The sequence below is a fragment of the Chaetodon trifascialis genome, chromosome 14, assembly GCF_039877785.1.
Source record: "Chaetodon trifascialis isolate fChaTrf1 chromosome 14, fChaTrf1.hap1, whole genome shotgun sequence".
Classification (NCBI taxonomy): domain Eukaryota; kingdom Metazoa; phylum Chordata; class Actinopteri; order Chaetodontiformes; family Chaetodontidae; genus Chaetodon; species Chaetodon trifascialis.
Window position 1 is genome coordinate 8,883,886 of NC_092069.1, and position 13,256 is coordinate 8,897,141.

Genomic DNA, 13,256 nt, shown 5'->3' on the forward strand with positions numbered 1-13,256 from the left:
CACACACACACACACACAAATCTACACACTTTTTAGAAGCCTTATCTTAGTCAGGGTAGATAACATTGCGAGGCAGAGAGTAAGGAGCAGATCTCACCATGAATAGAACATGTACCTGGCTTAGGAAACGACTCAGTCACACACACTCACACACACACACACACACACACACACACACACACACACACACACACACACACACACACACACACACACACAAATGCTCTGTTCCCTAGGTTACAGACCAGATGTTATGACCTGAAGCACAGTTGCCCGACAAGACGAACATGACTAACAACACTGATTGCCTGGTGATACGTATGCGTGGAGAAAGGCATATGGCGGAACTCACTGATAAAGGCAAGAACGTTTTGGGGAAATGCATCACGCTCAGATGATAGCAATCTGTTGATAAAACCGCCGGCAGTTAGAGCTCAATCAGTCAACTGCAATTGGTTACTATAAAAAATTGAATAAGATAATAGAATTTATGTTTGCTATTGCTGCATTTGAAAGCTGAACTGAAATTTAAATGCTTTTTTTTTTTTTGCAAGGAATCAGTGTATCCTTGATGTTTGTTTCTTTAAACTGTAACTGCAGAAAGGGAGAAATTAATTAATTTAATTTTTTTTTAACCTCTCTGCAGCCATAGTGCCCCATTTATTAGTGTTCTCCAGGTTATCAATCCAGTCAGGTTTGAGTTTTAAAATGAAGCTTGTTGAGAAAGATTTCAAGTAATGGTTGCAGTCTGATTGGGTTTAGACACCAATTGGTTAGGTTTCCAAAACAATTAGGGTTAGAGTTGAAATAACTACTTCCTGAAAATGGTCAACATTGACTGTTGCTTTAACATGGGAAAAAAACCCTGGTGTTTTGTGTGAAAGCCATGTTTGACCCATCCGTCCTCCCAACTCCCTATGTGGACTTTCTCTTTACATTACATTCGTCCTTATTAGGTTAAAACTGATGTGTTTAGTCAGTAGCTCAGCATGAATGTTTTCAGTACATCTGCTCACAATGCTGATTTTCAGATGTCAGATGTGGGAATAAAGTGGAAAAAACATAAATAATCCACTCAAGTTTTGGTTCAACTTTAGATTGTGATATTCATATTAATAGGGAGTGTTACAGAATCCAGCCTTTTGGCTTCACTGTGGTGGTAACTGCATGGTTCCGCCTTATTTAGTGTGCATTTACATGTATTACACATGTTGTGGAGACATAAATATGTTTTCGCAGTCACATTGTGGGGACTTGCCTTCGTTATGGGGACAAGTTGCAAGTCCCGATGACATAATTTAAGGGTGAAGAAGACTTAGGTTAGGTGGTTCTGCTTAGGGTAAGTCTCCAGGAAATGAATGTAAGCCCATATAATGTCCCCAGAAGTGATGGAAACACAACTGTGCATGTGTGTGAGTACGCTTTAGTATGGAGAGAAAGTGTTTCACAGCCTTATTATTCTAGAACAAAGCAGACTGCGTCACAGCTGTCAAAACTTTGGCTGCTAATGAACCTCATACTGTATCTGTAGATGCTTCATACACTATTGATGACTCAACAGCATAAAAACCCGACTTTGTGTTTAAGTGCTTCGCCAATAGAGGCAGACTTTTCATGGGATTGCTACTTAACAGATAATACTTTCATTTCATTTCTCTGTTGTCATTAATCCTGAGACTGTAAACACAGTGATGCCTTTAGTATAGTCAGAAGTCATGATGTCTTTTTAAAAGCAAGTTTGTCTCTGCCTTAGTCACAGGCCCCAACTGTTTTTAAAAATCTAATCAAATCTACACACCCACGTTTTCAACAATAAAATCAATGCTCTGCATACCATTTTAAATTATTTACCATATAGTTTTAGAGCTGTGACAAAATTCTAGCTCAGAGCAACAGAGCAAATGATGTAGTGGGGGCACAGAGATGGCAACAGTAGAGCACAGTAGTTTTCCTGGACAGCTGTAGGGTGCAAAGCTGGGTAACACCAAGAATACTGATGTGTTGAGGACATACTTTCTTAAAAATATAATAAATAACAGAAAGAACCCACTTTGAGTATAGTTTTCATTTGGGAGTTTCAGTTTTGTGCTTGTTTGGTTCAATTCATTCATTCATTCTTGAAAAGCACCACTGCAGTGTTTAAGTGGCTCTAACAGTGTCCACAGTGCTGAACAGCTCTCACCGTCTGACCACCTAAAATGAGTCTGTTGCTCATTTTGACTGCAGATGGAAATACACCTCTGCTCCCTCTCTCTGTCTGTGCAGGCATAATGGGCAACATGTTTAAATCACCTCTATTTTAGCAGCTATGCTGAATTTAATGAGGTTGAACTCTCATTAACTTGAGTACCACAACAGGATCAAGTAAGGCCGATGAGGGATTACTCATTAGTCTGGCTCCTGTGTTAATAATGTGCAGTTTCACCCAAAAAAAAAATGTCAGAACTGCTTTCTTTTGCATGTTGCCATCAATTTTCTAAATATAACATGAATAATCACATTGTTCATCACAGTGTTATGTACCTCCACAGAAGCATCATGGCTGCTGATTCAAACAATGTGGTCAGAATGAGCTGAAAGACGAATTAAAAGCCAAGTAAAAGTCTTGAATTTTTGTTTATCTCTGCACTCAGCATTTTTGCCTCTGTGCTTTTAGTATATGATGTACAATGAGTCTTTGATGCATATTCAGTGGGATAACTCTGTAGGATACTGTGTGTGATCTATGGATAAATAAATCAAAGATGGATTAACAGGTTTTTTGGCTATTTGGAGGCATTAGAACAAGCTGTAAACATATTATTGGAAAGTTCTGACCTTAGATGTTATGGCAAATGCTGCTAAATGCTCTGCTTTCTGTCTGCCACCAGATGATAAAACTGATGAGTTAGATGATGATTCTCTGTAAGTTCATCACAATTAGCAGCTACAGGTGACTGCAACAACTCTAACGACCGCCATTACACAGCCAGGAGCACTGACAATCCAAATGACCCAAATAAGACCTATAAACTATTAGCTGATTCTTAAAAAATGAGATAGTCCAACCCAAAAAGTGGCCCACCTGAGTTTACCCTTCGTTTGTTTCATGCATTGTCTGTCAGTAGCTTTTAGCGGTTACGTTTTTTATTGTGTTGCGTTTCAGTTCTTTCATTGATACAAGACACTAAATCATCACTTGATCTCTATTGGTGTTCATTGGGTATCTGGATAGGGGCATCCACTGTGGTGAAGCCAGCATCATTTCTGTGAACATTACATGTTCTTAATATTATTTCTGAGGTCTTTGCACCCCACGAAGGGGAAATTAATGCATAGGTAATAGATGCGATGAAAAAAAAAATAAATCCAGGATTAAGGCTTTAACTCATTGCTGAGTGTGTACTTTCTTGACCACTCAGCTGTGTGCAAAAGGATTTCAGCCAATATGACCTGCTGCCATCTGCAATAGCCATCACAGCTAATCAATAGCTTGATCCACAGTGACAGAGGGTTAAAGCTTCAGCAGCTTAATGCTGATACTGACAGTGCCTTTGTGTTCTCATCTTCAGCTTTTGCCTCTGTGGACAGAGTTATGACACAAACACTATCGGGGTTGGGGGGGAGGGTTATAGCTTTAGTGGCAGCCAGTTCTATGTCTGACCCAGTCAAATTCTGGCAAGTGAAGAGAATTTGTAAGATTAGCTCTAAAAAGTACAAATTTACAACGACAAGTTATGGGTAGTGAAAAATAAGCATAACATAACATAACATAACATAACATAACATAACATAACATAACATAACATAACATAACATAACATAACATAACATAACACACACAGTCAGTGCTGGTGAAGCTTTATAAGGTTAAGACTTAGGGCTAACAGTTTAAAGCCAGCGCTTCAAAATGATTAAATAAATGACACCAAATTGCAGCTACCTTTTATAGTCTTATCTTCAATTGGTTACTGAATGTCTACCTTTCTGATCACTGATCCAAGTCTCACTGCAGGGATTTCTACCCAGCCATCCAATTATTTCAGTCTTACCACTGTTTCCAACATGGTCTCCAGATGATCAGACAATGCACTGACCAGTACCACTAGAAGTATGAAGTTTCAGTGTCTTATGGCTTCAAGAGCATTGGTCAGTGACTGTTTGTGACACTGTGCTTGTTAGGAACAAACCGGTTGTTATGGAAAAAAACAAAAAAAAAACCTGTAGGCTTGAGTAGTTTTAGGTTTATAAGGAAGGACACATTGATCTCAATTGATCTATGGTTACATTTTAGAGGTACATTTTAGAAAGAAAAATAACGTTTGAGGAGTAACCATGGGCTGAGAGTCTCCTTGAAATTCATTCAGAATCAGCAGAGGAAACATGAGCCAATGTCAGTCTCATCAGTTATAAAGCTCATAGAAATATCATAGGTGAATTGTGACCTCGAATGGATCTTCAATCTTTGATCTACTGTTCTCATTCTGTATTTTACTGGATAAATAGCACTTTCACCATTTGGTGGCGCTAGATGAAAAATCAGGAGATCACCAGAGTCATTAGGGTTCGTCCAGTTGGCGCCGTGGATATCTTTAGTAAATTTCAAGGCAGTCCATTCACAAGATGTCAAGAGCGAAAAGTCAGTCAGTAGAAGACATCCTCTGAGGATCACGAATGTCTGTTCAAAATTCCACTGCACTAAATTGAACAGACATTATATTTGCAAGTTTTATTATTTCCACCAAAGTTGCAACAGCAAACACCATGGAAAGAGATGCTGCAGCCATCCATCCAAAAAAACTGCATCCTCAGCATCACTATAGATCACCTACTTACACTGCCCAATCTATCAAATCATTTATTTTTCTTCAGTAACATTGGTGGCTGAGTAGAAAGTAACTGGTGGCAGATGAATGGAAGAAGTTTTTCCTAAGAAACAGATTAAAAACTTTATTCAAATGACAGTTTTAGTACCAGGATCCACTTCTTGGAGGAGTCACACAATGGCAACTTTATTGGTGACAGTGCTTTCCTGTGTCTCTTAGAATGTGCTTGAACAGCTGAATAGGGCTCAGTTTGGTGGTTTACATCCTCTCAAGGCAAATCAGTAACTCCACCAACAATAGAAGTATACAGTTGAGCCCACTGCAGCTCATGCGGTGCATAGAACCACGGGTGAACTCCTTGATTGAACCTACACTGTGTATTTTGAGCCATAACCCATACTGTGGTTGCATCTTACCAAATGTTTTGAATCACAAAAGCAGTTGGACAAATGACTATGTCCATCCAGTTCAGATGGCTATACAGTAAAAATTAGCAGACTGTGGTTGACTAGGCAGCTCCCAGTGTAGATGTAAAGCTGTAAAGTGAACAATGAAAGGCAACCATCTCTGGTCGAGCAGTTGTTTATTGACAAGGCATCAACAATTCTATCACGCTTCTACAGCCACAGTTTTTTATGATATGGCATTGCAAAACAATAGAAATAGCATTTATTGCACCCAATGCTCCTTAACCATAACAAAGTGGTATTTCAGGATTGATTATATCATTGAACTGTGACACAACTTGAATTTAAGCCTGATTGGGCTTTAAATGGTCAACCGATTGTTGATTGTCGACATTTATGAGCACTCAGCTAACAAATGATTAGTGATTTCAGTAGGGAGCAATCCCAGCAGCCACCTGACAACGTCTCAATGACTTTAACAGCTGTTAAGAGCCGATCAATACACTGATTGGCAGCAGCAGTAGCCTGAAGGTTGGATTAGGCTGGTTTATTGTCATGAATAATCAGACTGTGGCACTAAGGTAATGCTGCTCGCATGTTGCAAGATTTACAACTACCTTTCGCTCAAATAAGGACACATTTTACAGAGAAACTTAAGTAAAAATAAACAAAAAATTTGAAATATTGGGCTTTAAGCTGCTGGCCACACTCACTTCTTTTGTTTTTCCCATTAATCATACTGCAGCCCCTCCACCTGCCTGCAGCCTTGCTATCTAGCGTGCATGGATCGTCTGTATTTGCCGTCACGAAACAGAAAATATGTCAAATTGACTCAATACAAATCAAAATGCCATTGATCACAATTTTAGCTGAGGGCTCCTCCAGCTTCTCCAGCATAATAGATGTGTTTTATATGTGCAACTGATTATTTCTGTGAGTCATCCACTACATTTAATCCCACATGATACACACTCTAATTTAACTTCAGTTAAGGATTTATTACATTACTGTCCAACACTAATCTATAGTTTAGCTTTTATTAAAGGATGGCATGTGGCTCATTCATGCCAGGTGAAGGTTCTCTCACTTCTTTTAAGGATGATTTATACAGTCTAATCCCAAACCCTGTTGGGGATTACATCAGGTCAAAGAATCCTGCTACTGACATAAGAAATTCTGACAATAAGGAAAAACCGATTTAAAGGAAATCAGCATTGACATACATTCATGATGCACCAGGGTTATTTTTCCTGATGGGAAATAGAGAGAAAAACATTTTGTTCACTTCACCGTCTTTAGAAATTCTGTCCTGGTCCAGGGACCTAAACCATAGACCCCCAGTCTCAGCAGACCACCATCAGGCTTATCAGTGCCCTGCAGAAACCCCATATCTCCAGGTTCGTCTTTCATGGCACTGTGAGCTGATACGGTCCTTCCGATGTTGGATGCCAAATGCATCAGCTTAATAAACCCCCGTGAACACCTGGATCTGATATCAGTTTCAACCTTAACTAAAATAGAATAAAATAAAATAATAATAAAAAATCTGCTTGAACAGTTCTAAATATCTAGAAACAATTTGTTACAAAATATGATTTTAGTTGATAATTTTTAAATCTTTGCCTTTCATTCCCATGAAAACATAACAATAATGGGTGTTGCACCTTGCACTTCCCATTTATGATGTTCAATTCCCAAACTGCAAATAAAAAAGTCCCCTCTTTCATCTCTTCGACATTTAAATCGTCCACAATATTCTGTCCAGCATCAGAGAGAGAGAGAGAGAGAGAGAGAGAGAGAGAGAGAGAGACTATCAGCAGCTCATGTCACTCTCCCACTCTTTAAGACATCATAGGACTTCATAACGCCTTCTGAAAAGCCATCGCAGAGATGGCAGAGAAAATGTAATCTCGGTTGGTGATATATGTCTGGCGTAACGGTGCTGCTGTTCCCAGTGGGCCAGAAAGGGATGGTCGCTGCACTTTCTCCTCAATTTTTCACACACTCCGATTTTATCGATGTGCTCAAGCGACTGACGAGCAGAAGTAAAGAAGAAACCAATCCTTTACTATTTAACATGGAGGGTCTACCAGCACGGGCTGGGTGTGGGCTGCTACAGTGCGCGACACAGGGAATAACAGGAGTCTCAACAACTTCCATGCAGCAGGCTTTAAACTGAGTCAAGCGAAACAGGGTTATTAAGGTGTAGTGCGGAAATAAGGTGATTTGTATTTCAAAGTAAAAGCATGAGGATTACTCAAGCCTAGCAGTGCCATACATGGGAAATGAAAGCTGGGGTCACCACAGTCACCTAAACCTCTCTCCCTCTGGTCTTTCTCCTTTCTCCCTCTTATGTTGGTGATACAGGCCTGTAGCTAAATGGGGAGTAGATGGCACAGTTAAACCTCTGACACATTTGAAAGCATCAACATTTAGAAAAAAACAAAAAACAAAAAAACCCTTTTTCAGTAGTTTTGATGACATTATTTTAGATCCTTATCTAAATTAGCATTAGTTGGTTTTACCATTCATTTTTTTTTAATATATATATAAATGACCATGTATGGTATTTCTTAACGGTGTGAGGGAATTTCTACCACTTGTAGAACCAAGGTAAACATTTGTGCAATCAATGCATTAGAAATGTAAAAATTAGTTTAAAATGCCATCCTTATGGTATTTAAACTAACAGATTAACTCGGTGTCACTTTTACTCGCTACATGCATGTGCAGATTAACTCACTTTGGGGCCCTTGGTCAATAATGAGCCATCAGCCCCTTTTGACACCCACAGTCACCGCCTTTTACCTCTAAACCTATGCGACCTTTAAACTTGAACAATGAAAAGATGAGACAAAGAGTAATTAGTAATGCAGCTCCTGGTAATTTCAATTTTAGTCGACACTGTACTCCTAAAACATATTTCCAATTAATCTGCCACACATGCAGTGAACGTGGAGCTTTTGGGTTCTGTAAAGATCTAGGGCTGTGGCAGTTGGGCCAACCCGGACAGAACAGGACCAGTCCCGTGCCCCGCTGGTGTGATAGGTTTGCATAAATAAGGCATGCAATAGGGCATACTTACTGTATCATTTCCAGATTGTTGATTCGGGATAGTGTGAAATAGAGGTGTTTTATTTTGAAAACCACAGCAGGAAACCGCAGTCTTTTATTTGATCACACCTGAACGTTTGTCATGCCCGCTGCGCTGTATGGATTAACGGTGCGGGAGAGGCGACCGGCGAGGAGGACCGAGGATCAGCGGGACTGTACCGTGAACATTTCGGTGTGTGTGTGACCGGACGACAGCTTGACAGGGACGTCACCTCGTCTTTATTTGAATTTATTCAATTCATTTTTTTTATTCTCTTGTATTCTCCAGACTGCAGAGGAGACGCACAGGGTCCAGTTAACAGAGGGCGAGCGACATAAACAGCGACTAGGAGAGAGAGAGAGAAGGAGAGAGAGAGAGAGAGAGAGAGAGAGAGAGAGAGAAGGAGAGCTGGAAGTGTGAAGTGAAAATCCAAAAATCTGTTTTTGCAAAGGTTTAACGATCTCCAACAAAGCAGGGGAGGTACAAATGTGGATTGTCAGGAGTGTTTAATCGTCAGCAAGCTCTGCCTCACACGTGGGAATGTTTTAATGGAGTAATTAGACTTTTCTGCCCTTTTTACCTGGGATACATTTTCTCTTCGTGGAATTCTTCTCATTTCAGCCGCACGAGGACAGCGACCGGCGGGAAAGGCGGAGGGAGAAAGGAGGGACTGCCGGGAAGAAGAGCAGGAAAAGAGAGGAAAAGAAGCAGTGGAGGCGGGAGGGGGGATCATTTCAGTTTCTCTCGGATGGGATTCTTCCCTCACCCCGTGGATGGAGGGATGAAACCGGGAGAAAAAGACGGGGAGAGAGAGAAAGAGAGAGGAGGGAGAAGAGGAGGATGTAGTCGTCGGGCGCTGTGAGAATGCAAAACGGACGCACCCCTCTGGAAGACAGGCTTGAACTATAAACCCGTACGGAATTTACAGCCACCCAAAGGATATCACACGTACTTACCTCGGTATATACATTTATGGGGCACATTCTCTTATCTGGAACCTATCTGTGTGGAGTTACAACTATAATCAGCATTATCATTCTAATGATGGGATTTTGGAAGGTAACTGCGCCCTGACACTCGGTGAACGACGGAACCGTAACCTCCGGAAAGAAGGTAGGCTGAAGTTGAACTCCTGGATTTCTTTTTAAACGTGCAAATGGACGGCGCAGCTTTCTCCTCCCCTGTCTGTCTCTGCCCTGTTTCTTCTACTTCTTCCTCTCTGACTGCGTCTGTCGGAGCAGAGGGATGGTGGTTGCTGAGGGGTGAAGAAGGGGCAGGGGGTAGTTATTTCGAGATTTCTGATGGATATTTTAGGCTGGATGCTGAAATGGGGCGAGAGAGGGTGCAGGCTTTGTGGATAGCGGTGTGGGTGGGGGGTGCGGGGTTTAGAGAGAGGGTGCGACTGTATGTAGGAAAACCAGCCTTGAGAACATTGCAAGGTCAAAATTGATAAGTTAAAGAGTAGAAGCCGTGTGTGTGTATGTGTGTGTGCGGGCGCCCTCGCGCTTGAGACCGTTGTTAGTGGACCCAGAAGTAGGCTAGTTTCATTTTCAGCAGCTTTGCACCCAGTTGAGTGCTGTGAATGCACGTCGGTGTGTGCGCGCGTGTTTATGCGCGCGCTCCGGAGCGCGTGTTCGTGTCGCCATAAAGATGGAGAACTTGTGCGCACGCGCGCGCGGTTTGTGTCTTGAGTAACCCACTTCAATGGCCGCGCGGGCTGCACGGTAAACTGAGCAGCCTTTAATGATCGCTCGTTATGAAGGCAGGCTCCGCGCGCACACGCACTGCGCCGCGCTGTACCTGAGGAGACAGGGGCAGCACGCACAGCCTGTGGGGACTCTGTGTCGGTGTGTGAGACACTTAACCCGGAAGACTGGGAAGTAACATTTGAATCCGCAAAAACAGCATCAGTATGAAATTCATCTCTGTGCGCGCGCGCGCGTGCGCAACTGAACTCCGGCCCTACCTTGTAGGCACAAAGCTAGATGATGATGGAGCTCTCGCATTTTATATGTGTGTGTGTGTGTGTGTGTGTGTGTGTGTGTGTGTGTGTATTGAGTGCCGGTCTCACGTCACTTTTCAGTTTCCAGTGATGATGGGTGTGTGTGTGTGTGTGTGTGTGTGTGTGTGTGTGTGTGTGTGTGTGTGTGTGTGTGTGTGTGTGTGTGTGTGGATATGGACGCTGGATATGTGACGCCTGTGAGTGGAACAGGGTCCACTTCATTGCAGTTGGTTGTGCTTTCTGTGTTTCAGTCATTGTCCCTCCACATTCTCCTGCAAGCAGACTTTGAATGTGTGTAATTTGACACTAATAATGATTTTGCACACTCCAGGCCTCATTATCTCTGGCTTTTGTTTCAAATTGCTAATTATTTTGAAAATCAAACACAAAATAGGCCGTATTTGTAAAAATGCTCCTTCTCAGCACAAACACTGTATCTTAATTTATTGTTTACTAGCTTTGAAGGACTGAAGGTATTTTTCTGCATGGTACCATTCTATTCTCTTTGTGTCAGTGGAGGCATATTCTGAGCCGTCCTTGCAGCCAAGAGGACCTTGGTTATTGTAAACGTCCTGTCGGAGCAGGAAACAAAAGGAATTAATTGGGATCTGGAAAGACATACTGTACAGTGAAGGTGAAAATCTGTTTAAGCTGTATGTGCACAAAATCTAAAAACCACAAGCCTTCAAACCAGGCTGTCTGTCACTGCTCTGTTTCCCTGATATGTGCTTTTGTTGCCTCTGCTTGTTACAGTTTGTATGGTCAAATGTCTCAAAAGGGATTTCATATTAGACATTCAGTAATGAATGGCTGCAGTGTTTTATATTGCCTCCAGCCCACAGAATGAAATTAGAGCTCAAAAAAAAAAAAAAAAAAAAAAAAAATGGAAGCCTCTCGGCTGCGCAGAAAAACCTATCGATTCTTAGTTTCATGAATTTGGATTTGGGGTTTTGAATTCTGCTCGGCCAGTTGGCTTCATGAGGGGGTGGTAATGCAGAAGATATGGCAAGACGTCCACCAGGCTTGTCCTAATAAATGAAATAAACAGCTTTCTGTGGTGGAACTTACTGACCATGCTGTTCCAAAAACAAAGTCCTCTGAGTCTGTGTTTAAAAGTAAAGTCACATGACTAGAGAAGGTGTTTGAAAGTTAGTAGTCACTGTTTGCACCATCATGGTCTGCCAACTTAAAACTTGTTTTCATGACCACGTGTACAGAAAACAGCAGCATCTACTTTTACATCAATGAACATCAAAGTGGCTTCTGAATATGATAAGTTATTCAATTTAGTATTTTTTTTAATATCAGTGAGGGTCTGTGGAGTTTAATGTGTCGAATTTAGGACTATGACACACCTTGACAAGTTTTTTTTATTTATTTTTCCCTTTCCCATGGCTCTATTTTTGCCGGATTGGAGTTTCATCAGTTTGCACCGGTACAGTAGCTCGCATTGATTGATCAAGGCAATAAATTTATGCACACGAGCCACTCATGCTGGTGCTAATGGCCCGTGGATATGGAGGCATTATGCAAATGCTTCTCTGGCGCTAGTAAAAGAGTGTGGGTGAGCGAGCAAGGGAGAGAAACTGGTGATTTTCAGTCCATTTTAGTTGTGTTTAGCCTCCTATTTACGTCTAAAAGGAGTGTTTTGCCGTGCCATTAGGTTCGGGATGAATGCCGATGCATTCGCGTTACAGATTGTGTTTTGAGTTTTTGCGGGGAAATATAGGACAGGGAAAGAGGAGGTTGTGTAAGCTACTCCTTACTGCCATTTCGTTTTTGAGATTTAATTTGCTTTTGTAGTGCTGCTGCTAGCTGAATGGTGCTGAAAGTGTGCGCGACTTAAGGATAAACATCCTCCCCACTGCATGAGTCAGTGTGCATGCTGCTGTTTCCATACTGAAACATCATGTCTTATTCCAGAAAGGCATGTATGGTGAAGGCTGAGGCGAGGCACAGGCAGCATCTCTCTTATCCTCTATTTTTCCCCTCTCATTATTTTTGTTTCTCGTTCAAACCCCTCAATGCTCCAAAGGGAAAAAAGTGTGTTCTCTTATCAGGCTGTAGTACAGAGGAGTAAAGAGGCTGCAAGGACTGCTCTTTATTCTTTATAGGGGCAGGAGGGGGTTTTATTAGATCCGTCTTTCTTCTTGCCCTCTGTTTATCTCTCTGCAACTCTCACTCTCCCTCCTCCTCTCTGTTTAGCTATCTGACAGAGGGCTGCAGGATCCTGCGGAGTGGGTGGTGGAGCTCTAATTCAATTTATTCTCCTGCTCAGAGACAGACAGAGAGAGCTGGAGAGAGAGAGAGAGAGAGAGAGAGGGAGGGACAGTGAGAACAGAGAGCGAGAGATAGGGAGAGGGATGGAGACCGCAGATGTTAGGCAACATTTACTATTAGCAACGGAGAGGCCTCATAGGAAGCTGGCCCGATGCTGTGACACATGGATTGATTTTACTGAAGCTGTGTGTGTGTGTGTGTGTGTGTGTGTGTGTGTGTGTGTGTGTGTGTGTGTGTGTGTGTGTGTGTGTGTGTGTGTGCTTGTGTGGTCATTATCAGTTCAAACTGTTTGTCTTTGAAATGCCATCAGTGAGTCTGAAGAGTCTGCGTTGCTCACTCACTGAAACACCAGTGATTGACAACTCAGACTGAGCCTTTCAGCTTGAGCTGGAGAAACGTGCACTTTTAGACTGAGAGCGAGCAGAGTCTGAGTTCAGAGGAGTCTGGGATATTATGGTATTTATGTTCATGAGGATTACTTTCCATGATAGGAAAGATAATTGATTTTGCAGCTGCATTTTTGTGTGATTTTTGCAACAACGTGATGAAGTATCTTGATTTGCCAGATATATAATTTGTTGGATTGTCCAAAAACACACTCCATCAATCATTTCTTAATTAAATTATACTACATCAAGACATGTCTGTACTTTTATGACAGAAAATTT

At 41.7% G+C, this 13,256-nt stretch overlaps 1 protein-coding gene across 1 annotated transcript in view; it reads left to right on the top strand.

Moving 5' to 3' along the window:
• The first annotated feature begins 8,412 nt into the window (after positions 1-8,412).
• Positions 8,413-13,256, top strand: part of lrfn5a (leucine rich repeat and fibronectin type III domain containing 5a) — a 100,733-nt gene continuing 95,889 nt past the window's right edge. The window contains exon 1 of the mRNA XM_070979600.1: positions 8,413-9,419. The gene's annotated coding sequence lies outside the window, so the exon portion shown is untranslated. The remainder of the gene's footprint in view (positions 9,420-13,256) is intronic.